The sequence below is a fragment of the Malurus melanocephalus genome, unplaced genomic scaffold (assembly GCF_030028575.1).
Source record: "Malurus melanocephalus ecotype Western Australia unplaced genomic scaffold, MMel_1.1 scaffold_26, whole genome shotgun sequence".
NCBI lineage: Eukaryota > Metazoa > Chordata > Aves > Passeriformes > Maluridae > Malurus > Malurus melanocephalus.
Genome location: NW_026623258.1, coordinates 1,081,045 through 1,106,447, shown reverse-complemented (window position 1 = coordinate 1,106,447; position 25,403 = coordinate 1,081,045).

Genomic DNA, 25,403 nt, shown 5'->3' with positions numbered 1-25,403 from the left:
AACATATGTTTGGAGCATCATTCACTGATGCATTAACCCCTTTCATATGACAAGAAAAAGTCACACATATTAAGTGCTAACGTGAAATAATCAGCTCGAGCTTCAAGGAACAGTGATGGGAAATAAACTATTTGCAAACTACAGAGTGAAATTCAATCAAACCATGTTTTGCCTTTATCACTCATCCATGAGTGGAAGTTCATTGTTTACCCAAAGTCTGATCTATGGGTCTTCTTTTTAAAAATACAGCATATTGACAGAAGTGAGTTAGACACAGACTGTCTGAGTAGGGTAAGTAATCTGGGAGTGCAATAGATCAGAGAAAAGAAGATAAAATGCCAGCAGTTTACCTTTCCCCCAGGAAAGAGGGYAAGAGGGAAATTACTGGATTGGAGTAAATTTGAACAAAAATACTTTCTTTTCAAACTGGAGAATGGAAGTTCCAAATAATTATGCCCAATTACTCTAGTCCATCATATTCAGCCATATGCAAGATTCACTTCAGAAAACTGTCAATATTTGGCATTTCACGTGATTAGCCCCTACCTCCTGTTGTTTCAGGCTACCAGCATTACCTCCTGTCACCTCTCCTCCTCCCAGATTTACTCTGTCCTCTCCCTTGACTCTGCAGCAGCAGCTGTGTTGTTATCACCAGCAGCAGCCAAACCTCCGCTGCTTCTCCAGGTGAATTTGCCTCCCATGAGCCATCAAAAGACAGCAATGAGCATATGGTGACTCTTTGTATGCTTATACAGAGTTCTCATCCCAAATTCCTCAGTAGCATTGTTCCATGCACTCAGACACCCACTTCTTTCCGCTACAAAKGAATCTGCAGTTCATTCTCATGGAAAGAGATGGATTAGATTAGATTGAATTTGTGAAGTGCTTTTTTATCCTTTGGGAAACAGGACTTTATAAAAATGCAGGGGGTTGTATTATCATTAAAGTGATGGACTGAATTATCATTAAAATGTGGAAATTGCAACCAGAGCTTTTTCTATTACTAAAATCCTCATTTTATAGAGGTCAGTTTTGAGCCAGTTTTCAAATGTCCAGCATTCACAGCAGAACTGTAAAGATGACACTGCCTGGATCTACCAGCACAGCAAAACCACAAAGGACCCAACTGCCTTCTGAGCTGGGAGGAGCACTTAGGTGACATCAAACTTTTATAAGGTAGGAAAGAAGGATCCCAGCACATGAATGCTAAAGAGCAGAGGAGCCAGACTAGAGTGATGAGGAACACCACAGTTTATCCTATCTGGCTCAAACAGAGCACCATCTAAGAAGACTAAGCACAAAGAGAAAAGGTTTAAACCATTCAGATAGAGTAGTAGATAACCCAGTTTATACCTCAAGTTACTCCATGATCTTGAGGCCAGGATAATTTGGACCCCTAGAAATGAGAGACAGACAGCAGCATCTCTCTGATACAGAGAGAAAAGTATTTCAGTGTCCCTTGGAGCAGTCTCTGGGAGGTGAGTGAGGATATTGCACAGCCAAGGGGAGGAGGGTGATAGCACAAGACTAGAGCATCAATGGGACCATGAATGGTTAGATTCTTCACATGCAGAAGGAAAGGATAAGAGGAAAGATCATACCTGGTACTCCTAAAGAGATGTAAGACAAGAGGGAGTGAAAGGAGGGCTGTTTTATTCAGGCAGAAAGTGAAACAAAATCMGATAAAAAATTCCTAGGAGGGTCAGACTCACAATTAAAGGACTTGGAATTTTGTTTGTAGATGACTTTGGGCTCAGAGCCACAGAGCAACATGGGCACCTTGTTTCTGCTGACTTRCATAGAAGGCAATATCCTCAAAAGACCAGACTCAGTCTTTCTCAATGTCATTTCTTCATCTACAAATCAGGGATAGCAGCACCGCACTCTGCCAGGATTTTAAGAAGAGAAACCCATGAAGAGTTTGCTTACACCAGTAGCATTGAACGTATGAGAAATGAAGGTAAGGTAAACAATCAGACATTAATAACTTGTGTCTTACTTGTTTGTAAATATTGCAGACATTGAATCCCATTCATTCTTGGTGCAATGTCATTAATAAGGTCACATTCTGCATTGTCTGTCTTTATCTTTCTAATGATCCCTATGGAAAATTGAGGCAGAGAAAATGAGAAGCTTTATTGTGCTTAATATCCAAAGTGACAAGCCTTTGTAAGTGGTGAAATGAGATTCTTCTACACAGGTATAGTGATGAGGCTTGAAAGAAGCCTKTTGCTGGATTAAACAGGGTAATTGCAGTACAATTAGGTACAAGCACTTAACTCCCCTCTTCCAAATTCTCAATTATASTAATAAAAATGCTTTTGTTTTGTCTTTTATGCTTCCTGGCTTACAAATGCTCCTGTCTTCTGTAGCTCAAGAGAAAAAAAAAAAGAAGAGAGAGGGAGAAAGAAAGAGCTTTGACACATATCCAATGCAAGTGGTACAGTGTTCCTCATGATACATTACAGCAACGCTTAAACCCTGACAGCCTCAGCGTAGCAGCACAGCTAAGTCTATCACTCTGCTTTCCTGCCTTCTGAAAAGAGCTTTGGATAAAATGCAAAGCAGCACTATTGAAAAGCCTTCCAGAGGTTTCAGGAATTTTTTTTTTACTCATCTGGTAAATCATCTTCCACTTGCAGAGCTCATGGGAGACAACTTTGACCACGAACTGAAAATGGGATCCTTTTGATTGAGTCATTCTTTCTGTTTCACGATCATCATTCCTAAAAGCAGCCATGATTCCTGCAAACATATCCATTACTGGCAAATATTCTCTAAGACACCTCTGTGAAAAAAAGATCCCCAAGATGGAGGAAGCTGATGTAGCTCCTTCATTACTTGCAATTCTTTTCTCACAGGATTTGAAGGGCACTTACATCACTTGACACTGTTTCACTGACTGGATGGCTTTAACTTTTTAAAAAAATTTAATTAGGCTAACAAAAAAAAAACCACTGGTGAATAGCAGCGATCTTTCTATGTGATTATCTTTCTTTGAATGTAGATCTGCATATTTACCTAAAGGAGGAATGGGGGATTGCCAAGCCCTAACAAATTTTAATTTGATTTTTACCTGTCCATTGCACTGTTCATCACAAGAGCCCACCTCCAGTTCATACCCTCTGCTTCCTTCCCCTCCCTTTGCTGCTTTACAGGGCAGATCTATCCAGAAATCATGCCTGTTTTTACTGTTTGGTKGTCCTACTTGATTTTATCGGGTTTTTCAACATTGCACAGTGGACCACTTCCAGGTTTCCTCTTCACCTGTCTAGTATCCAAAAAAGGCACAGGATTGTTCCAAACATGCCCCACAGGACATGGAGTACAGGGGTACAAAGCAGAATCTTTAGGACCTGTAACAGAACAGAATTTTGGAGGTGCCCACAATTTCCAGTATGGAAAGGGAAGAGGGTAATGTTTGGTTTCTGACACCTTACAGGCCAGATGGTGGGATTTCACATTATCACTTTGCCACTTTCCTGTAAGTTTAGTATTTAGGAAGCCCCAGATATTTTTATCCCATCCCTTCAATCTCTTGGATGCTGTAATTCACATTAAAGCAGATGTACATTACTGCCTCAATCATCCTTGCCCCATGTTTTAACCTTCACTAAGCCCACTGTTGTTAAGCAGGCAAACTCCACATGCATGGCCATCCAAGAGATATTCAGATACCTGCTCAGCTGCCAAAACCAAAACAGATTCTCAGCCTTTCAAAAAAGTATTACTTCTCATCAAGTGTTTTAGCAAAGGAAATACCTTTCCTGCAAATGTTATGGGTGATGCTGTGGCCAAGTAGAGCAGATGCTCAGAATCAAAACAAATATGCATGTCTATTGGGAGTCTGGCTACAGAAAACTCTGTCCTGAAGAGCACTTAGGTATTCACTTAATTTTATTCATATGAGTAGCCTCAATAACATTAATAGGCATGAGGCTTAAATAACAGCTGGATAAGTGCCCCAAGTTACAGAAAACAAGTAAGAAAAAAAGAAAAGCAAAAAGGAAATAGAAACAATGCAAGGATTAGCTGATTTTTATTATTATTATTATTATTATTATTTCACTGGAATTTTTTTTTGTATATCATTATGCTAAAATCTATGCATAAATATGTATGCCTGAAGTTTCATTAAAGCACATTAATCCCACATTTTATTACTGCGCACATTTCAGATAAGTAGGGAAAAAGATTCCTTGACCCAAAGAAGAAGCTGATTCTGTCTATCATTTATGTAAAGTTTCAGCATATCTCCAAGATGTTTTGCAAGAGAAGAAAAGACTGTAATTAATTTTAAAGGCGCCTCAAAAATGTTCTGTTAATTCTAAGGTGCCTAAGAGAAGGGTGGGAGCTGCTRTGTTCCTAATTTCTCAGTCAGCTCCTTGTGACCGTCTAAGCTGGTCAGGACCCTCACACCACCGGGTGGATGACAGGAAGAAGAGTTCAGGATAGCCCAGGACACCTGAGGTGACACCAGACACACCAAGAGAGCAGAAGAGGCACATAGAGGCATCTAACACCATGAAAGAGAATCCATTGGGCTGACAACAGAMCCAAAGCAGTCTCACAGCCTTCCTATGCAGTAAAATACTGTAGGCCACTTCAGATGTCACTGGATGACTGCACAGACAACCATGTCACACTTCCATCTGGCCATCTCAGTGTCTGCTGACCATCTCAGTGTCTCTGCAGGTTGCACTGACCCCATTATTACCTCCCATCTGAATATCAAGCGCACCCAAGTATCTATAGGTGGCCTGGTAACCATAGGCATGTGCCTGCAGATTAATAAATTCAGATYCTTAATCTCCAAATCTGCTCCAGCTGTTTAACATGGTTTGTTGGGAAAGCGATAGGCAGTTGGAAAAAATGGTCTATAGGAACCGTGGTTCCTGTTCCCTGTCAGACATAAGGCTTTTGCTGTTAKCATTCTTGTGATCCTAGCTGTTGTGAAACAGAGCCATCTGCACTTACAAAAATAAAATCAAAATTAGATTATATATTTCCTATTTTATAAGTATGTGGATATATGTTTGTATAGAAAAGCAGTGAACTGTAAAAGAACAAAGAGAAAAAAATCTTACTGTATTGGTGAAAGGACTTATGYATCCCAGAAATTTCATTTTGCAAGAGTCCTTTCCAATGTATCAAATTTCTTTGTGCATATGTTCAGCAGTAGCAGAAGTACACACTGCTTTGTCTATTCTGGATAGAAATGTAACTGTTCTGGCTAAGCATTTATTTGAAAAAAAATACCTTCTAAGAGGTTATTCTCTTCTGCAGATCATGCTCTGGCTACATGCTAAAAGAAGATATCTGGGACCCCAAGAGACTCATGGATGAGGGATACAGCGAGAGAAGCATCAGATACCCCRCCTGAAGTCACTGCATGGAAATATCCCTTCTGTCTGCATGCTTCATCCACAGTGATGAGGACAAAAGCTTTTTCCAGATTTGAAAGAAAAAAAGCAGTGAAGATGATGAAGTGTTTCTGTACTTTGCTAAGTTGGCTTGCATGAGSCACAGACAGAAACTTTAACATACATCTCATTAGAAACTGTTTGAAAATCACAAACATCCTGTTTCTTATTACAATGTCATGGTTTAGAGACATTGCATTTCCTGGAAATTGACAACCACTCAATCTAAAATAAAAAGCTTCTTCCAGAAGGACACAGCATCACTGCTCTAAAGATTATAATTTCTTTTCACGCCTCTCTCTTTCCTGACTTCTTGTCATGAATCAAAAACAGATGTGTTCACTTTTCCTTARAAGCAAGTAAATAACCATGGCATGTTGTGATCCTACTGCCACATCTCCCCCGGCCCACCACCTTTGTCCCTTTAGAMCTCTTGTTACAGTTTTCAGAAGATTTGGGAAGCTTCTATTAATTTTCTGGCCAGAGTACACCACATGGATTCTTGTTCTCCCAGACACACTGTCAGTGCTCAGCATTAGATCATAAATATGTATTTACATGAGGCTGATGCTGATAACAGCTATGAACCTAATAGAAAATTTTGCATTCAACAAGAGAAAAGATTTTCGTTTTTCATCAKCCTGTAAGTCTTGCTTTCAAATTCATTTCTTTCCACTGGATACAATCTAATATGGTTTGAGAGTATCATAGCAATCTTGATGCAGCACCTGTTGAAAAATACATGGCCACCTCCTGGGGTGTGGATAAAACCTCAAAATGGAGAATAAATAACTTATTATAAAGAACTGGATTTCMAGTTGTTATTCACGGTAATATAAAAGAACTCCTGCTTTATAATTTAGAAACTCCATCGGTTYCATATCTTTATAGCATTTTGAAGGCATACATCAGGTAGAAGGAAAGAATAACCATTTACTTTTCCATTAAGAAGGGTGGAAGAAGGGGAGTGATGTACTGCTTTCTGTATAAAGGTACTAGACACWGCTGAAAAACTGAAAATGAAAAACCTCATAAAAAAAATAAGGAGCTCATGTCTTTCCCCTGTGAAAGAAATAGACTAAAGGAGGTCCCCTCCTTTAAAACTTTAAGGGGGAAAAACCCCTCAAACTGGCCCCCCAAAAACCCAAATAAAGATGCACTAAGACATTGGGTCAAAGAGTCAGAAGGCATGTGCATGACAACAGATTTGTACTTCTGGCCCCAAACCAGGTGAAGAATGAGTTCCTAGTGGGGGTTATAGGTTTGTGTTGCATGCAAGGTGGTACACTGGCTGCATCAATCATCCATGGTGTCTCAGTGCAAATCCATGGACCGGTGAGACAGCTGACACTGAATTGAGTTTTCGGCCTCTTGGCCAGAACAAAATCAAATGCCATGGTATCACAGCAAGTGGAAACTAAAAAAATGCAATATAGTGAACAATAACACATAAAAAAAAATCAGGAGATTTGAAGATACTCAGAGTAGGCTGACATTTAGATGTTGTATTTCAGTTTCAAAAAAGATGGCTATTACGTGAAAGCTATGAAATGTGACATTTTTTACCAACTAGCACTAAGCTTCTTGATATATCCGTTACATACTTTCTCTGCATGTACCTATGCCTGTGTGTGAGCACAAGAAAATGGAGTTTTTCATTACAAGTTTGCACTGCTTGAAGCAATCGCAGTGCCAAAGGTCTAAAATTATCTCATATTCTTTCTGTTTGGATTGTTTTTTCTGTCCTAAGAATTGGGTTGTCTTTTCAAAGCTACCTGGAGAATATGGATGAATCTCAGTATYCACTCCATCAGCCATTATCTTGATCTAAAGTACAGAAACACAACAGGAGCTGTTTGAGGATGGCATACGCATAGGACAAAAAGAATTTGTATTTAGGATACCCAAACTCAGTCTGCTACATCTGTGCTTCTAAATTAAACAGTCCAGGAAACCCAAACTGTAAATGGTTTGRACAGTCATGCTTTTTCCAAAAAAACCTTGCAGGCATGGTTTAGTACTCATCATTGGCTGTRGTCCATTCCCTGCAGGCACATCAGATGCAGCCACCCTGAGTCAAAGAACCAGCCCTGTCATGCCACATCCACAGCCAAAGGCTTCAGCACTGCTCCATTCACCACAGAGACAGAGCCACTGCATGAAGTTATCATGGCATGACCACAGGCTCCTCTAATGCCTTTTGACACATCACACACCACACTACAGGCAGCAGAACAAGTAAAATGCAGTGAAAAACAGTGATTAATTATGTATACTTTTGGCAACAGTTGGGAGCATCGGAATTCAGAACTTATTTATTTGCATTAAAAAAAAAGCAACAATAAAAGAGTACTGGAAGGATAGCCTTGTGCCTGACCACAGATCTGGCACAGCAGTGGATACAGGTCTTAGCTGTGCTGAGTCCTGCTCTGTGACCTTGGGACTTAGACTTCATATTCTTGTGCCTCAGCTCATCAACAAAACTGCAATGACAAACCACCCTCAGTTCTCAGCTATTATACTCTGCTCATCAGGGCAGTGTGTGAATATCTCTTAATATCATTTTGGACAGCATGAAGCTCAATGGGCTCTCGCTCTCAATTTGGGCCTCTAGGCTTCTGGAATGCACCAAACAATAAAGTTGTATATTTTGAATAGCTTTAGTAAATCATCTATTAAAAAAAGAGTTTTTGCAGAGCTCGCAGTGTGCCTCATCATGGGATGTACTGCCAAAATTGTAACAATTAGCTGTCTATCTTAGGTACTTCTGTGGCTCCCAGAACCATAGTATATCAGTATATCACAAACTTTAATGGATTTTTCCTCCCCATCCAGCTGTGAGGCTGAGAAGGCAGTGTTAGCATYGCCCTTTTACAGCAGTCAGTGAGCCCTGTGTCTGGGCAGGGGAGCCTGGCAGCTTGGGAAGAGCCCTGCATGGTCCCACTGCTGCTGCCCCTTGCCCCCTGTGCCCTCACTATAAAGGAAATCTCAGCCTGCAGGCTGCAAGGGGCTATGGCATATCCTATCCAGATCCCAAATGAGGGGACTGMAAGACACTGCAGAGCACATTTCTCCATCTGCCTGGAGCTTGTCAGCAAGCCCAAGTCATTTGGAAGACTAAATGCCACTGATTTCAGGAAGGTTGATTTTAAACGCACCTACAAACCCAGGCTGAGACACAGATCTGTGCTTTTAAATTACAGTTGGATCTGATCACGATGTGAGATAGCTTACCCACAGCAGCTACAAATTGTGCCAGATTGAGTGCAATTGGCTGTGTGAGCTCTGGGATTGACAAAGCCCAAGGGGCTGACCAAGGCTACACAGGACATTACTGACAGGGAAAGCCATTTCTCTTCCACAAAGTCCAAGGCAGACCCTGCAACCTCTAAGCYACTTTTCCTTTTAGATATAATTTCCCTCCTGGGTAGCAGAATCAGGGAATAAGAATTTTGTAAGTACCCTTTCCCYGTCGTGATGATAATTTACCAAAGAAGTTGCCTTGCAGCTTCTGGAAATAAAGTGGTTACCACAATTAAGTTTCATTTCATGAATATGTTTTATTCAAGAGACTGTCAAATTGATTGTCAAACAATCCTGAGCACAAATTTTAGGAATAAGTTCCCTGGAAACATTGCCTTCCTTTCAGAGAGGGCAGGAATTGGAAGCAGAAAGCCTTTGAGTCCTTAGTGGATCTGACAGAGAAAGAAGATGTGGTCACCAATTTCTTCCCACTAAACCTTGAAACCCCTGGCAAGGTCCCTGACCCATCACAAGAGATGGAGAGGGACAGAAGGAGCTGATGATTTTAAACTTATTGCAGAGTTAAATGAAACTGTGAAAGTAATCTGCATTTTGAAAGAGAATGAAAAATCAGTTAAAAGCCAGGTGCATTCTTTTCAGGTGATTTTCCCAAAGAAAATATCTGTAAATTTGCTTTCTGGCAAAGAACTGGAGCTTTCCTGGTTCTTCTGAGACATATGTCAGCACTGTCATTATTTTGCTAAGGAGACACACTGGGTGAACAAGGCAGAGGTGGAAGCTGAGAAAATGGTTGGTTGAACAAAGCCATCCTTTTGTTTCCTGCTGTTAGGCAGCACTTAAAAGAAACTGAGGTGGAAGCTAGTTTTCTTTTCAGCATGAGGTTGGAGAACATATAGGATCTTTAAACGCAGTTCAGCACCTTAGCCAGTGAGCAAGAAGTAATTAAATTAGATTTGTCCAGGCTGGTTGTTAAGTTGTCCTGGGTGGCTGAACAATGGGCTTCTCTGAGCTTGRAGAAAATACATGTTTTTAAAATTAGATGAAGCAACAAGAAGACAAAGAGATATGGGCAGGATGTTTTAAATGACAAGGGCTACAGAGACAGAAAATCCCATGTTTGTGTTGCTAAGASAGCATGAAAGGACATTAAGAAGGTTTTGAAGAAAGAAAGGAGACAGAAGTCAGGCAGAAGAAATTCAGAGGTGTGCACATAGAAAACATATAAAGGAGACCAAAAGTATGTTATTATTTTTGTATTTTGTTTTCTCAGTCTGTGATGGAGCTACATAAATCTAAAACCAATAGCTGCAATAAGAGTTAGAGTAGGGAGAACCTACAAACAACTCCTACTGCATCTGCCTCTGCTCCAGGCATTCCCCAACTTCAGCTGCTCAGGCCCCAGGATGTGCAGGGCTCAGTGTCATCCTCTGGAGGAACATTGCTTTGAGAGGCAGTGGTTTGGGATTTATGTCCCTCAGCAAGGAATATGGTCTGCCAAGACACAGATATGCTGTACTTTTTTTCTGGAAAACACACACACARGCACAGCTCACTTTGTGTGACACTTTCAGCAAATTAAAAAAAAAAAAAAGTTACATCCATATTCCTAAAAACAGATATATATTATTATTTCAGTGAGATGTGAACATTTAAAAATTTTTTTGTAACTCCTATCACCACCATCTTTCACTTAAGATATGCAAAACCTCTACTGCACTGACTCAAAAATGAACATTTCCTTTTACTTTGGGGCATGAAGATTCATAATTTATATTACTGAGAAACAATTTTCACAGTATGTTGTTCTGAAAACCTTACTTTTTTGTGACATTATTAATTTTTGTGTCTTTTTCAGCATCCCATTGCCACTGGTTTATGACAGTGTGAATGATCATTTGTGCGTTTGCATGTCTGTGCAAGTCAGGGTCTGTGTAAAAGGGAGAAATAATCCCCTAGCACACACCCTTCACACAGAAGGTTTTCCATTTTTATATGGTCTTTTGTCCCACTTTTTTAYTTCAAGTCTCTTCAAAATAGGAACAGCGGTTGCTTCAATACATTTAGGATGCAATTTGACAAATAATTGTTTGCAATTGATGTTCTTATTCATACAAGATGATCCACTCATGGCAGAGAGGCTCTTCTCAGGCACATGAGGGTGGCCTTTGGATTGAAAACAGCGTAATTTCTTTCAAAAATGAAGTCATCAGGGAAACAAAACAAAACTCCAAGAAAATGCACACTATGTGTCAAATTTAAAACACAGCTGTATCTTCCTTCTAGTGGCTAGCTCAGCTGGAGAAAGCCATAATTATCTAGTTTAATGTGGCTATGGGACCACCACAGAGTTTGGGAGTCCTGCAATTTTCCATTAGCASAAAATTGACAGAGTTCCAGAATTTATTTTAAGTTGGACATGGACTTTACTCTCCTACATATGGTAAGAAAAAGCCAAGAAGAATGTGATATATTTCAATCCTTATGCTTCCGATTTAATTCMAGTCTTCTTCTGTATCTTTTATTACTATTAATTTTAATTTAATTGGAAGAGCCTTGCCTCCTTTGCTCTAGGCACCACATACATTAATTAAAATACAAAAAGAAAGATTAAAAAGTAATTCAACAAAAATTCTTTTGATTAGACCAAACACCAGGGTCCGGTAGGTCATCTTAAAACATTCCTCAAAGATATCATTCAGAGCATCTACAGCTTTTGCTCTTGGGCCTCTCCAGGACAAACACCAGTGCAGGGGGTCAAACAGATTAGAAAAACCAAGCCAAAGAGGAGCTCAGAGCRTATCTGGMAAAAAAAYRCGRCCAACAAGATGCTCCATCCAGATGRAACCTTATTGCTAACCTCARTTGCCCAGTTCAGRGAAGGTGAGGAGAAAATACTCTCCCAAGGAAACGGGTGAGTGCTGYACTTCTGGCACCAGTTTTCCAAATTCTCCTTGGCAGAGGGAAGGCGCCTGGCAGCCTGCAGGGCAGCGGTGCATGTGCTGTGGCTGAAGGTGTGGGATGGTGCATTTTGCTCCAGCTCTCGTTCCCAGCTCCTCCCACAGGAGATGCCACAATCACTCCTCCTTAAGGCAGCTGATGCACTGGATTTATCAGAGAAATGATCACACTCACCTCGCTGGGAATAGATTTTGTTGTCCTGGACTTTACTCAGGGCCTCAGCTGTATTTTAGGTGCATTTTGCTTTCTGGGAACTGTTGTTGTAAAGCCCTTTTCATACTGATTCTCTCTTTGTACTGATTGACTTCCTGGACAAAGGAGGTTGTAGTTCAATTCTTCCAAGGATTTTAGGAATAAAGTAGCTGAGCTGATAGCAAAATACATAACCTCTCTTTCAAGATAGCTACTCTATTACACTTTTGTGGGACTGCAGACACTGCACCTATACTTTAGAAAAGGCCGGACTTATACACTGGTAAAAGTGTTATAATTTTGGTAATTTTTTTAAGTAATCATTGCATATAGAATAACATTGCATRTAGTTTCTTTATAAATCAAGATAAAATAATATCTAATTAGCACAAATTCTGCAGAGAGAAACCATGCCTCTATTAGTATTCTTTGCATGTGTTGATAAATTAGCAGGTAAAGGAGAAAACATTCCTCTGATTACACAAAGTTTTTGACAGGGTTGCCAGCAACATGGTACTCCTGAACTTAGTAAGTCACACAGAGGCAAAGTACCAGTGTGAATTAAGAAATGGCKAAGAGACAGAAGACAAAGGTAGAATTAATGGCCAAGTTAAAAATTTAACAGCAGATGCCTTTAGATTCTCCATTGGCACTGGCATTATTCAACATACCTTTAACACCTGGAACAGGAGATGAACAGGGAAGTATCTCAATTTGCAAATGACAATATATTATTTACATAACTGAGATCTGACTACCATTTCAGGGATTCTCAAAGAAATTTAACATACACAGGTCTTAGCTTAATGAACACCAAAGACTTCATCACTGAGAAATGGAAAGTAATACAAATTAAACKGAGAGAAATTGAGTTACACATACAGCATACACTGATATAAACTATGTTAGAAAAGAGATCAGTTGCAATTGTGATTGTGTAACAAAGACTGCACTTACAATTAAACAAGCAAATGCAATTTAATAACAAAAAAATACATAATACCGGTATATGAAATAATGACATGCCATTATAATCCTGTATCCAAACAGACCCTGTTATCTCAAAAAAGTTATTAAAAATTACATGTTCAGAGACAGGTTGAAAATCATTAAGAGCACAGAGGTCACTTATGTAAAATCAGAATTAAAAGACTGGGATTGTTGACTTTGCAAATTAGAAGACCTAGAAAGCCTACACAAAAGCTTATGAAATAATGAATTGCTCAAAAAGGCAGATTGCTAGCTCTGTTCTCCTTTGCCAAGGAGACATTCAATGAAAATGAAAGATAATCAATTCAAAGCTGATAGAATGTAATAATTTTTCATCCAGTACATGATAAGACTGTGCAACTCCCTGCAGCAAACAGTCATGAGATCAATATTCCAGTAAAACCCAAAGAGGAACCAGCTTYCTTACTGACAACAAAAATATCCCTCCTTTTAGCAACTTGATGAAGAAGGATTAAATATTCCAAGGTTTAAATCAAACTCTGATGATTATGGACTTCCTTGAACATCTCTCCTGCAGCATTCCCACATGGGGGATCATTGATTCAGCTGGCTTTGGCCCTCACCAAAGACAAACATAGCCTGAATGGATTCCAATTCTGATTTAGAAGGACATAGATTATTATGTTATATTCTAAAATTATATATTCCATATATTCCCCTCTTTTAAAAAATCAGATTAACAGACATGCCTGCACATACATCCCTCAGTAGGACTCTGGCTAATGTGCAGTGTGGGTAACTGCCCAGAAGCAGTTTGTCATTTTGGGGTGCAGTGCCCATGATATGGCTCCTAAATTCTCCTTCCTGTGACGCTTCTTCCTCTACACATCAGCCTGCAGTACCCAGTGAAGGCAGAAGCTTTTGTATTGTCAAATAGTTCACAGAGCGAATTTTCTATCTCTTCTTCTTCTCATTGTGATAGATAGCACAACTCTCCTTCCTCTCATTTACAAAGATTTTTCTCAAATGAACTATGAATAATTAAAATCTAACTCCATTTGTTCATTTTTTTCTTAATTGAAGAAATTAAAGATGTATGTAGTGTGACTTCAAGGACTGCATATGAAAAGATATACATTATTTTATTCAAGTATAGCACTTTAAATGGCACAGCACATATTTTTCTACTAATTCATGCCTCATTCAAGTTAAATATTTGCCCTATATGTGGCAAATTAAGCTAATAAAAGCAATTTTATTAGACGCTGGTGTTTTCGTCACATCTGCAAACTCCAATTTTTCCATYCTTGGGCTCACTGAGCAGTAAAAATTTCCTTCCTACACTTTGTTCTCCTTTTTTTAACCCCAACATTGAGTTATCGCATTTATATTATTAATGAGACTGTCCATAGCGAAAYAACTGAAACATAGATTCATTATGGACATAAGCCCTCTTGCTGCAGGGCACGAGCACACCGCTGGCTGTTTGGGGTTAAGCAGAAATCTCCCCAAAGGTCTGGTTGTTACAGTTATTCATTAGGAGATTAGCTGCATCCTCCCTAGACGTATCTCATTATGATGGCTTTTGGAGTGTGGATACTGGAACAGACTAATAATTTAGCAGGTTCTGTGCTGCTGTTCCTCTGATCCTAACATGCCACTGTTAGAAAACTTACAGGAGATCATTACTGGAGGCAAAAGAATAAGCAAAACCTAATAGRAATTATTTTCCATATGGATCATTTGCTAATTAATTTCATCTATGGCTAATGAAAAGATGATAGGCTATTAGATCATTGGATCATTGTAAAAATTTGCTTGCAAYGCATTCTTAAAGACATTTTTCTTTTTTTTTCACAAACATGCAACTAYTAGAATTTTGCATCTCATTCTATTCCAGTGATTGTCCTTCCTACCACATTTTGAAGCCATCAGTATATTAATTATAACTTGTTTATTACACAATACAAACMATAGAAGAGTGAAGTTTGTTGAATAATTAATTTCACAATGATGTTTCCAAAATCCCTCCCATCAGAATATTTGCTGTTCCTCCTCATTTTTTCAGGACACACCCCAATCACAATTCTCCACCATTTCTTTCAGCAAAAAATCATTCTCAATTTCCCAGAGTGAGACCCTCTTCAGACCCTCTCTCTCAACTTTGCTTGTGTAACAGGCAGGTGAAAGTTGACTTGGGCTGTGATTAGTTCAGCATTTCTGCACAGGGAATGGACATTTGGCCATTGCCAGATGGAACATATAAACCAAGGGTTGAATGGCCCTTGACATGTCTTCAGCTGGAGCAATGATCTACAAACATCTACCAGGCTGTTGATTTTCACAAAATTTGTAGGAATGTAGTATCTTTGAAACCTTTACTCCTCTKTCAAGCAGCTGAATTTGGCCCCTGGGTTTAGAAGTTACAAGGAGTGAGCTGACAGGCAGCATGATGGCATCAGACTCATTTGCTTAGGAAACTTGGCTAAAAATACCAAACCTTAGAAGCAAGAAAATGAAGTGCAAAAGACATCATAAGCTTTACAGTGCTCCCATGATAAACAAAAACATGTTATCATTGCCAAGCACAATGGAACAAGATTTCACCATCGCATCACAGGCTGTGAATTGCTGGCTGTTGGTTGAAGTCAATGCAACAAGAATGTGACACACTGCAGAGCTGCAACAAGAATGTGACACACTGCAGAGCTGACAACACACTTTATTCACTGCCCTCAATTAGGAGCTGGAAGTTCACACCATAAATTAGTGTCTGTAGGACCTGACATAGATTGCTGTTCTGATCCAGGSGCTGGCATTACAAACAGGAAATGCAGGTCCAGAGCTCCTCTTTAAAACTGGCCTTAAAATGTTGAAGTCTTTGGTGATATTCACCTGCCATGAAGTCAGACACCTTGATGCAGGTGCCCAAGCTACAAGGCTGCTCATCCAAGCCTCCCACTACTGATGCTGGAGAAAGACTGGCTTTTCTGAAGAGCACCTCAAATCAGCTGCTGTACAGATTCATCCTTTGAAGGAATTTCTAATTCTCTACTGATCAGCAAAAGAGGCTTGTGAGATTCATCTCATAACTTAAGCTCCAAACATTAGTGTCTAAAGATAGATGGAAGCAYCACCAACCCTTAAAATGCTTGAAAAATGACAGGGGTTTATTAACACTTTTCTGGTTTTTTTTGCTTTTCTCTGATGGCACATAAAGCAAAACCTCYTCATTTATTTCTTTTCTTCTTTACCACTAGCATCACATATTCCTTTGCACCTTGAAGGACATCTGTTAGCTGGCCACATTTCCTTTTTGCTGGCTCTGTGAAAAKGGAGATCAAGCAATGCTAATCCATGATTCATGAAAAGTGAGGTCTTATATGCATCACTCAGGCTCAGCCTGTATCTGTTGCAGTTTTGAGGAAACAACAAAATGCTGGGTAACTATGTGCCCAGGCCAATTAATTTTAACTAATTATTTCTAGATCCTTCAGGACTGAAATGATTAGGGCCTGAAGTTGTTTCTGTGAAAGCTATAGTTTAAATAAAATATTTAGWCCCAGAAGAATACATCTCACCAGTGTAACACAACTGCAAGGCTCARTGATCTAAACCCATTTTGAGTCTGAACTAGCAGACTGGATCAATTAACGGGGCAAGAATGATAARACTAATCTGTTGTGGCCACCCTTCCAGAGTGCTTATTGATACAAAGTGGAATATGATAGCTGGGCCTCCATGTTCCCTCAGCAAAGCCTAAACCCCAATACCAAATGGCTGCATTCTTTCAAAATTCTCTCATGCATACCCCAAAATCTTGGTCAATAATTTATTGTCTTTTAGGAAAGATATCTGACCAGCAGGACTGCACCTAAGTGGTTAATTCTGCTCACAGAMTCACAAAGGACTGAACTGCAGCTTCACCAGGAGCTTGAGGGAGGAACAGTGGGATAATTCACTGCCAAAGAGGGGAAAGGGAAACGGACTGTTTTTCAGAGGCCACAATCTTTTCCCCATTTCCCTCCAGCACGACCGTCTCAGCTCCATTATTTTGAACAGCTATTTTCCCCTCAGGCTCTTGCAATGCCCAAGCCCGCAGAGGTGCAGAGCCATGACATAATCCATCACCTCCCCRTGTCCATGGGGAGGTCATTCCTTCAATGAAGTTGCTCTCTGCAATGCATGGGTCACTCCACTGCAGAAGATGGGAGGAGTGCTGCACTGTCGGATTAGATGCCACGAATTAATGTGTTTAGGACAGTGGAAATAAAGACAAAATCCCCCCTTTYTGTCTCCATGTTATTAAACAGTTTAATTTAGGACAAATMAGGCTGACAGSCCTCACTGAGGAAAATCCAGCACCRTGCCTGTACCTTTASAACAGAATGATTCTTAGAAACCATACATTCACATCTAATCAAAGCTTTCTAAAAKTCCAGCAGGTACCACCAGGATGCAAGAACATTTTGGCATTTCCACCTCCCATTAAARTCCTCCCTTGCAAATTAAAAACAAGTGAGATTCTCGTTCATGGCTAAGTCCTTTTACATTGCAGAATGGCATGAATAGGTATCAAATATATTATGTTGCATACATATAGCTTTGCATGGGTGCAGAACATCTTGTGTGAAAGGAAGCGCTTCAATATTTGCTCAGTATTTCATCTTCCAATATAATTTCAATATGTAAAACAAATGTTACTTATACAGCACACCCTTGTAAGTCATACAGACGCAGTTCATTCCACCAGGCAGGTTTTATTAGTCACAAATCCTAGCCAKCTTGTTGCTTTTTCTTGTATGTTGTAGTGTTCATAAGACAATTGAGTCTGGGGACTGGAAAACAACCTCATATGTAAATTTGCATATAAAGCATACCTTTTAATTTATTGTTTGGATATTAGGTGCTGTGACAAGATAAGTCATATGATGTGTAATTGGCCCGGTGAGGATTTGTTGGTGTGTATAATGTATACACTTTTATTAAAGTACAAGAAGAAAATTACTTTGTCAATCATTTCTAAGATAAAAAGGGCCTGGAGAAAGCATTAATTCTTCTGCTGTCACTTCTGGCACAACTACATTTTAAAAAAATATTGCTACTGTACTTTAATCTTAAATAATTCAGAAGTTTTCTGATTTCTGATTTGATGCGAAAGATGGTCAGATGTGTTCGCACAGGCACACACATGCGCTCACACAACAGGCCCCCAAGATTTGAGTTAATAATTTATAATTAAAAATCCAAATAGATGAAACAGATGGAAATGACGCCGCTGTCCCCATTTTGTCAGAGGAGAGGTARACCCCACCAATAGGTAAAATCAACCCAAACCCTTCTGGCACTTCTAGCACGCATATGTTATCAATACACAAAATCATTCTGTATCTGTGTTGATGTCCTTCCACTTTGCTGGCAATAGGAAGACCTATTCAATCATCATCAGAAATAAAAGTATTTCCTTTGCTTTGCTTATATTCCAKCCTTGCCCACAACAATGTTATCTTGCTCACAAACAAGGAAAGAGAAGGAAAGGTAAAGCCTTTCCTCTTGAAGCACAGACCTGCTGTCCAAAACCTTTCATTTCCACCCACCACTGCAAGCAATGAGGTATCTCTTCCTGCTTCCTTGCTTCTCCTCCTCTGACAGCTTTTATTTGATTCTAACACTGTTCTTGGGGACCATAGCAAATTTTGTCACAAACGATCCACAAAACAAACACACGCACCAAAGTGGAAAATGTTCTTCTGTCTTTGGGCATACCTGGAACAGATTAATCTACAGATTGACCAGAATGTCTGCTAGGATTTTTGTAAAGGAAAAGAAAAAAAAAAAACAAATCACTTGTCTTTAAGCAAAGCTACAGTCCATCTCTGGCTTCACAAGCTTCTATGTGAAAACAYGCTACAGTTAATAAAGTTTACAAAATACTGATTCACACCACGCAATCCATCCTGGGCCACTAMCTCTTTAGCACTCAAAGCTACTTCTCCTTAAACTAGACAAACACCCACTTGGACTACTCAGAAATTTTGAAACATAACTCTCCTCAGAGGCATTTCAATAATATATTAAGCCAAAAGATTCCTATGATAGCACCCTTTGGGTCACTTCCCAGTCGTGTTATTTACATGTGCATACACAGTCGATTGTGATCTGTGTGCAGCCTGGGGAAGGGCTTTGCAGAAGATGCCAAGCCAGTCAGGAACCAAGCACCAAACCACTCTCTGCTTTATTGGCCACTCCTTTTGTGGTCCATTCACTCAGTGCCTGAAGTAAGCCCTGCCAGGAGGTTGGGCACCCATGCCAGAAATACCAACAAAAAGCACAGAGCCCAGGGAGCTCCCTGGGCCCAGAACTGCTCCAGGAGTAAAGAGCTGGTGGCCAACACACCCATCAGATTCCTCAGGATGTCTCCTGAGGGCTGCAGCTCACAAAAGCACAAGCATTTGCCTAACTCTGCTGTCCGAGGGCAACTCTGATTGAATGGCAGAGAGARTCAGAGCCATCCCAGACTGGCTTGGCACAGCCTCCTCCCCTCTCTCCTGCCACATCACTTCCCTTTTGCAGCCAAACATTCTTTTCCGGTGGGTTGGTTTTTTTTTGTATGTAACTTCTGAAGCATTCATGAAATGAGTCTTTGAAAGAAGTGTAAAACAAGACAGCATCACATTGGCTCCTGTCCTCTCTTCCAGCCTGGCACAAACCTTGAGGCCACAGAGGCAAAAGTGCAGCCGACAGCAGCCCCCCTCTTTCATCCTCAAGGTGCAGATGAGGAGCAATAAATGAGTTGTGGCTTTTTCCAATATGATTTATAACTAAAAACAGGAATGGGGTGGTTCATTTCAAAACAGCACATGTTCCCCACCACCGCAGACCAGGGAGCCTGAATAAAAATATTCCTTTCAAAGAGCTCCTGACACAGGCTAACGCTGGCCCAGGCCTGAGCAGCATTTGGGAGTGTGGTGATTTCTGCAGGCCAAAGCTGTACCAGGGCCTGTGATAAAAAAACATAACAAAATAAACTGCAGTACTCCATGTGCCCCAACACTGACCTGCAGGTGTGACAGGGTGTCCTTTTCAAACAGGGCTTGGAGCCACCTGGCCCCGGGGAGGGGATCCCTGCCCATGGTGGGCGGGTTGGGATGAGATGATCTTAAAACTCCCTTCCAAACCAAACCCTCCTGTGATTTTATGACTCCACAGTTCCATGAATACCTCCTCCAGTGCTCCTCCACTGATTCCAGGTGCTGCTCACATATCTTCCCCTTTGTTCACCAGGATTTTTCTACTTTTTTTCTCCATTTTCAAGGTACAGCTCCCAACCACTGTGGCTGAGTTTGTTTTTCTCCTCCTGCTGAGTTCCTGTCCCATCCCTCCACACTGCAGCAGACCCCAGCTTGCCCCACATTCTCACCTATTTGCTCACTGGGATTGAAATATTGAGGACCTAGAATAGCTCTCCAATGACAAAAAAAAAAAAAAAAAAAAAAAAAAAAAAGCATATAAATATTTTTTCAGAAACTAACAGTTTGTCCAGATGGAGGTAGCTGTATGCAAGGACAGCACTTCCCTGACACACAGGCAATCTATCTGCCAGACTTCAAGTCCTTGCCTGAATTAACAGCTAAAAGCAGAACAGGCAAAAACTTGCTAATAAAACAACTGTAGGAGTTTTGTTTTAATATTGGCAGAAAAACATATTTTCCCTGACCCAGTTTTAAAAARTGCTGATTCATTTTTTTTAAAGCTTTCTAAAATATTCAGCTAAACACAGGCGCTTTTCACATTTTTGGAAAGTTTTAATCCAAATTATTACAGTATGGCAAAGTTATGAACCACTCAAAACAGAATTCAACAATGATAAGGACTAAGAAACTTTAATCACAGGCTTTGCAATGGTGGTTAATCCCCAGAGGGGGTTATTACACCAATAATAATTTTTAAAGATTATGGAATTATTTAATTTTTTTTTATTTCTTGGCTTGGAGAGATTTCTCATCTAAACACATTTTTACATCTAATTGTTATAGAGAAATGCAGCAGTAAAAGTTATTGCAGCTCTCACATCATTTAGACTGCTAGATTTTGCTAAGTAAAAAAGCTTCTTGGAAGAGGGAACAGTGGCAGAGTAGCACAGACCTTACTATTGTTCCTAAGCCTGGATTTTCTTCCACAGGATAATGCAGTCACTAGTAACCTGGTAACAAATTCACATTTCTGTACTGGAATACATTATTTTGTTATATTTAAACAAGAGAGGGGGAAAAAATCAGGAAAAAAATATATGTACATTAATTTTATGRCTTTTAAAATGCCATAATGCTGTGAACATCATCTCTTAACTGGTAGAAAGATGGGCTTCCCCACACCATTACAAAAGAACACACATTTCAGACTAGAAAGCAGAGAAAGTGATAAATCTCCCTTCTGAGTATCAGTCACCATTTTTTATTGTAGCAGGCAAATGCATTCTGTTTTTTAAACCTTCACATTAGAAACAAGGAATAGCTGGTTTAAACTTTGTTTAAAAGCTGGCCAAGGTTATATTTGCTTATGTAAGCTTCATTAAATTCCAGTTCCCATCTGCTTTTTTCCCCTACCATTTCCAAATCCTAAATAAAAGCATTAGTCCTCTCTGCTGGTTATAACAAACAATTCTTGTCAGTTTTTGCTCTATCAACAAAAAAACCTCCACCCTTAAAACCTTAGCTGATAGCCCTTTATAAAAAGCAACAACASTACCAAAAAAAAACACTAACAAAAAAGTCCTCAAAAACACAAACTCCTGGCCTTTCAAAACAGGCCAATATATTTGTAACAACATCTTTACCGAGTTCATGTATCTTCTTTATTGCTCTTCATAAACAGGCTATTGGATCCTTCGGACTTCCAACGTGAAAAATGAAAGAATTTCCTCCCATTCTTGCCTCTCTTATCTCATAATTGTTTTGTTCAGAGCAGTAGGAGAGACCAATATAAAYGTCTCTGCTATTTATTTGCCCTTTTCAAGCTCATTCATACTTTTCTTGAGGGCATTTTTTTCTCCTTTTCCTTTTGAATTTGTATCTGTTTATTGCTCTGTACACACAAGTGAGCTAAATCGTTTGAGATTTTATTCCAGAGCCTTATGTAATGCAGATAACAGAGCAAAATATTTAACAGTGAGATTTCACTCTGTTTTGTAATGATGGTACAAGGCAAAAAAWTTAGGGATATGTTCAGCCCTGAGGAATACTTGTACAACAGAACTTACGTTCCCAAACCTGTTAATCTCTGGAACACGCAACATCACTCATCCTTCCTTCCAGACATCCTGGGCTGTGTTGTTAGAGCCCTTGTTCTGAGCTCATAAAGAAAAGGATGCAGGAGACAGCTGATGCCAACATCTGAAATCTCTGTCCTGCACGATAGAGTTCACAGCTCGTGCTTGTCTTGAGGTATGGCAAGTGCAACTGGAGACAGCAAAGAGCTGTTTTCAGGAAAGATGGTGTTTTCTCGTGGCTKTAGGAATATAAATTGTGGTGTGGAGCTTCAGAGAAATCCCAGGACAGGGTACCAGGCTTGCACTGCACAGCTTTTGCTGGTGGAGTTTTACAGGCATGACTCTTAGGGGAAGCTGCTGGAAGATTCCTTCAAGTCCAGCAAGGCCAGTGGCAGTCAGCTCCAGRATGGACACACTGCTGGCCAAGGCTGAGCCCACCAGTGATGATGGCAGAGCCTCTGGGAAAACAGAGTTAGGAAAAGGGGATGAAAAACAACTGCTCAGTTACAGCCAGAGAGAGAAGTGAGAACGTGTGGGAGCAACAGCCCTGCAGACACCACATCAGTGCAGAAGGAGGGRYAGGAGCKGCTCCAGGTGCCGGAACAGAGATTCTCCTGCAGCCTGTGGAACACACCATGTGAGGCAGCTGTGCCCTGCAGCCCAGGGAGGGCATGAGGGAGCAAAAACCCACCTGCAGCCCAGRGAGGARCCCACACCAGAGCAGGACAATGCCCAGGGGAGGCTGTGACCCYGTGGGAARCCCATGCTGGAGCAGGCTCCTGGCAGGACCTGGGACCTTGGAGAGAGAAACCCTTGCTGGAGCAGGACCTGGGACCCTGTGGAGGACAAATGCTGGAGCAGTCTGTTCCTGAAGGACTGCACCCCATGGAGCAGCTCATCAAGAACTGCAGCCTTTGGAAAGGACTCAGGGGAGTTCCTACAGGACTGTCTCCTGTGGAAGGGACCCCACACTGGAGCAGGAAGARTGTGAAGAGTCCTCCCCMTGATRAGAMGGMGCTACAGAGACAACACGTGATGAACTGACCACAGCCCCCATTCTCCATCCCCTTGAGCTGCTGTGGGGACAGGAGGTAGAGAAAATCAAGAGTGAAGCCTCAAAAGAAGGAAGGGGTGCTTTAAGATTTGGTTTTATTTCTCATAATCCTACTCTGGTTTGATTGGCAATAGATTAAAGCAATTTCCCCAAGCTGAGTCTGTTTKGCACACAACACTCCCTGCCCTGAACTCACAAACCTTTTGTTACATTTTTCTCTGCCCTGCCCAGCTGAGATGGAGTGACTTTGGTCGACACCTGGTGTCCAGCCAGGGTCAGACCACCACAAGGRTAAAGACCCATTTTTTGTGGCTGAGCCTTCTTGCCATGCAAATCTGTTAACCAAAGCAGACAGACTCTGCTCCTGCCTTCCTCCTCCTCACCTGTAACTAAGGGAAATCATTTTGGGTGCCTCTAGCAGACAAAGGTTTTGACAGGACCATGGGTCAGCTCAGTCTTATGCATATATMAATATATATATCTATAGGTAGATGAATAGATAGATATAAATATATTTATGAATATATAGGTTAACAATTTGGAATTAAAATTCTCTACCTGACTCTCACATTCTCCCATAACCTTTTCCTAGCTGAAACCTAGCACAGCACAAAATCTGTGCCTGTGTTTTCAGATGACAGCCTGTAAGGTATAAGACTGGAATGGGAATAAAGGTGATACGCTATTAATTATACAACAGAACTTTCATCGAGAATCCAGACGAGGAAGTGTGGAAATGATMTCTTAAGGGAAATTGTCATTTGGTGATTTTTTCTATCCTCTTTTTTTCCTCTGTAGGTTCTTGTACCAYGCTCACATCTGTGGCATCCAGTGGAGCATTAAGCAATGTGACTAACATCTGTCAAACGTGTGGTGTCTGCTTGTGTGAATACTTACTTGGAGTGCTCCCGAGGCTTGGCAGCTGGCTGTCTTTTGTGATCTGGAAATCAATCAAGGAGGACTTCTGCCAAATCAGAGATTTGCACACTCTCCTCTGTACTAATGGCAGCAGACATTCTCTTGCTGAGGCAAAGACCAGCAAGTTGAGGGACTGACAAAGTCCCAGAGACACGCCTTGTCCAGGATGCTTGGACAAGGTAAGWCTCCTGGGGACTGGAGGGGAGCAGCACCCTGTGCTGCCTCGTGAGGTGAAGTGAAACTTCTTTAACTGGCCATGTTGTGMGGGTCTAGGGACATTTTATTCAGGAACTGGGAAAAATTACACGAAATCTTTCATAACAAAAGTTGTCCAAAACTGACAATCCTGCCACTGCACGACGTGGGTGACAGCTCACATTCCCATGGCCAGCTCTTCAGTGATCATCAGGCTGCTGGGCAAGGCAGATCAATAACTGCTTTAATAMGACAGAATAAGAAGAGGAATAYAGATAACRAATAAATCTCTCATCCCTTTTGTCCTGGCACTCCATATTTGTGCTGTATCACACACACCCTGGCTAGATTTTGGCATGGCCCACTGTGTGGAGTGGATACCATTCAGGGAAATAAATAAATATCTCCATTTTGATCATTTCAGCTAATATGTAATTTTCTTAATAGAAAACCTRTTCACAAAGGACTTTTGCATGACAGCTTCTCACTGTACTTTTCGATAAAAGCAAGGCTGAGCAAGCAGTGTAATTGCCGGTAGCAGGGGGAGCTGCCTGTGGGATCACTCACAGCGATCTGGATGATTCTGCCCTGTGASCAGGGGGTTTGTGCAGCACAGCACAGCCTGGAGACCACCCTGGATGTGCAGCTCAGGCAACATGGCACAGACTGCTCAGGCAATYGCTGTGTGGGTCACCAACAATCACAGCATGCAACTGTCCCCAGGACAGATCAATAGATTCCACCCTTGATCCATATAGCGTTTCCCTGTCCCAAGTTATGTTATTACTTACAGAATATATCAGTAAAATGAATTTATCTCAGGTCCTAAATACAGCAGCCAATGGAACAGACAAGGCCTATGCAGGATCACTAATTCCTGAAATACAGCACCTTCCACACAACTCCCAGCACTGGCAGTAAGGGAGGTGGGTTTGGGAGGTTCTGGCAGGGCTCCCCAAAGGCGGGAGAGTTGGGTGGCTGGGTGTAGCTGCTGCTCCAGACATAATGCTGCCTCTTCTGGGTCATTTCCTCCTTCCTGATCTCCATTCCAGGCTCATCGTGAGTCACAGAACAGCTGCCGCTGCCCCAGACTTGCCTTTTGCCATTGACAGCATCAAGATACATAACTCCATTTTAGTCATTTAATGGCCCTGCTCTCTGTGAAAATGTATCCACTGCC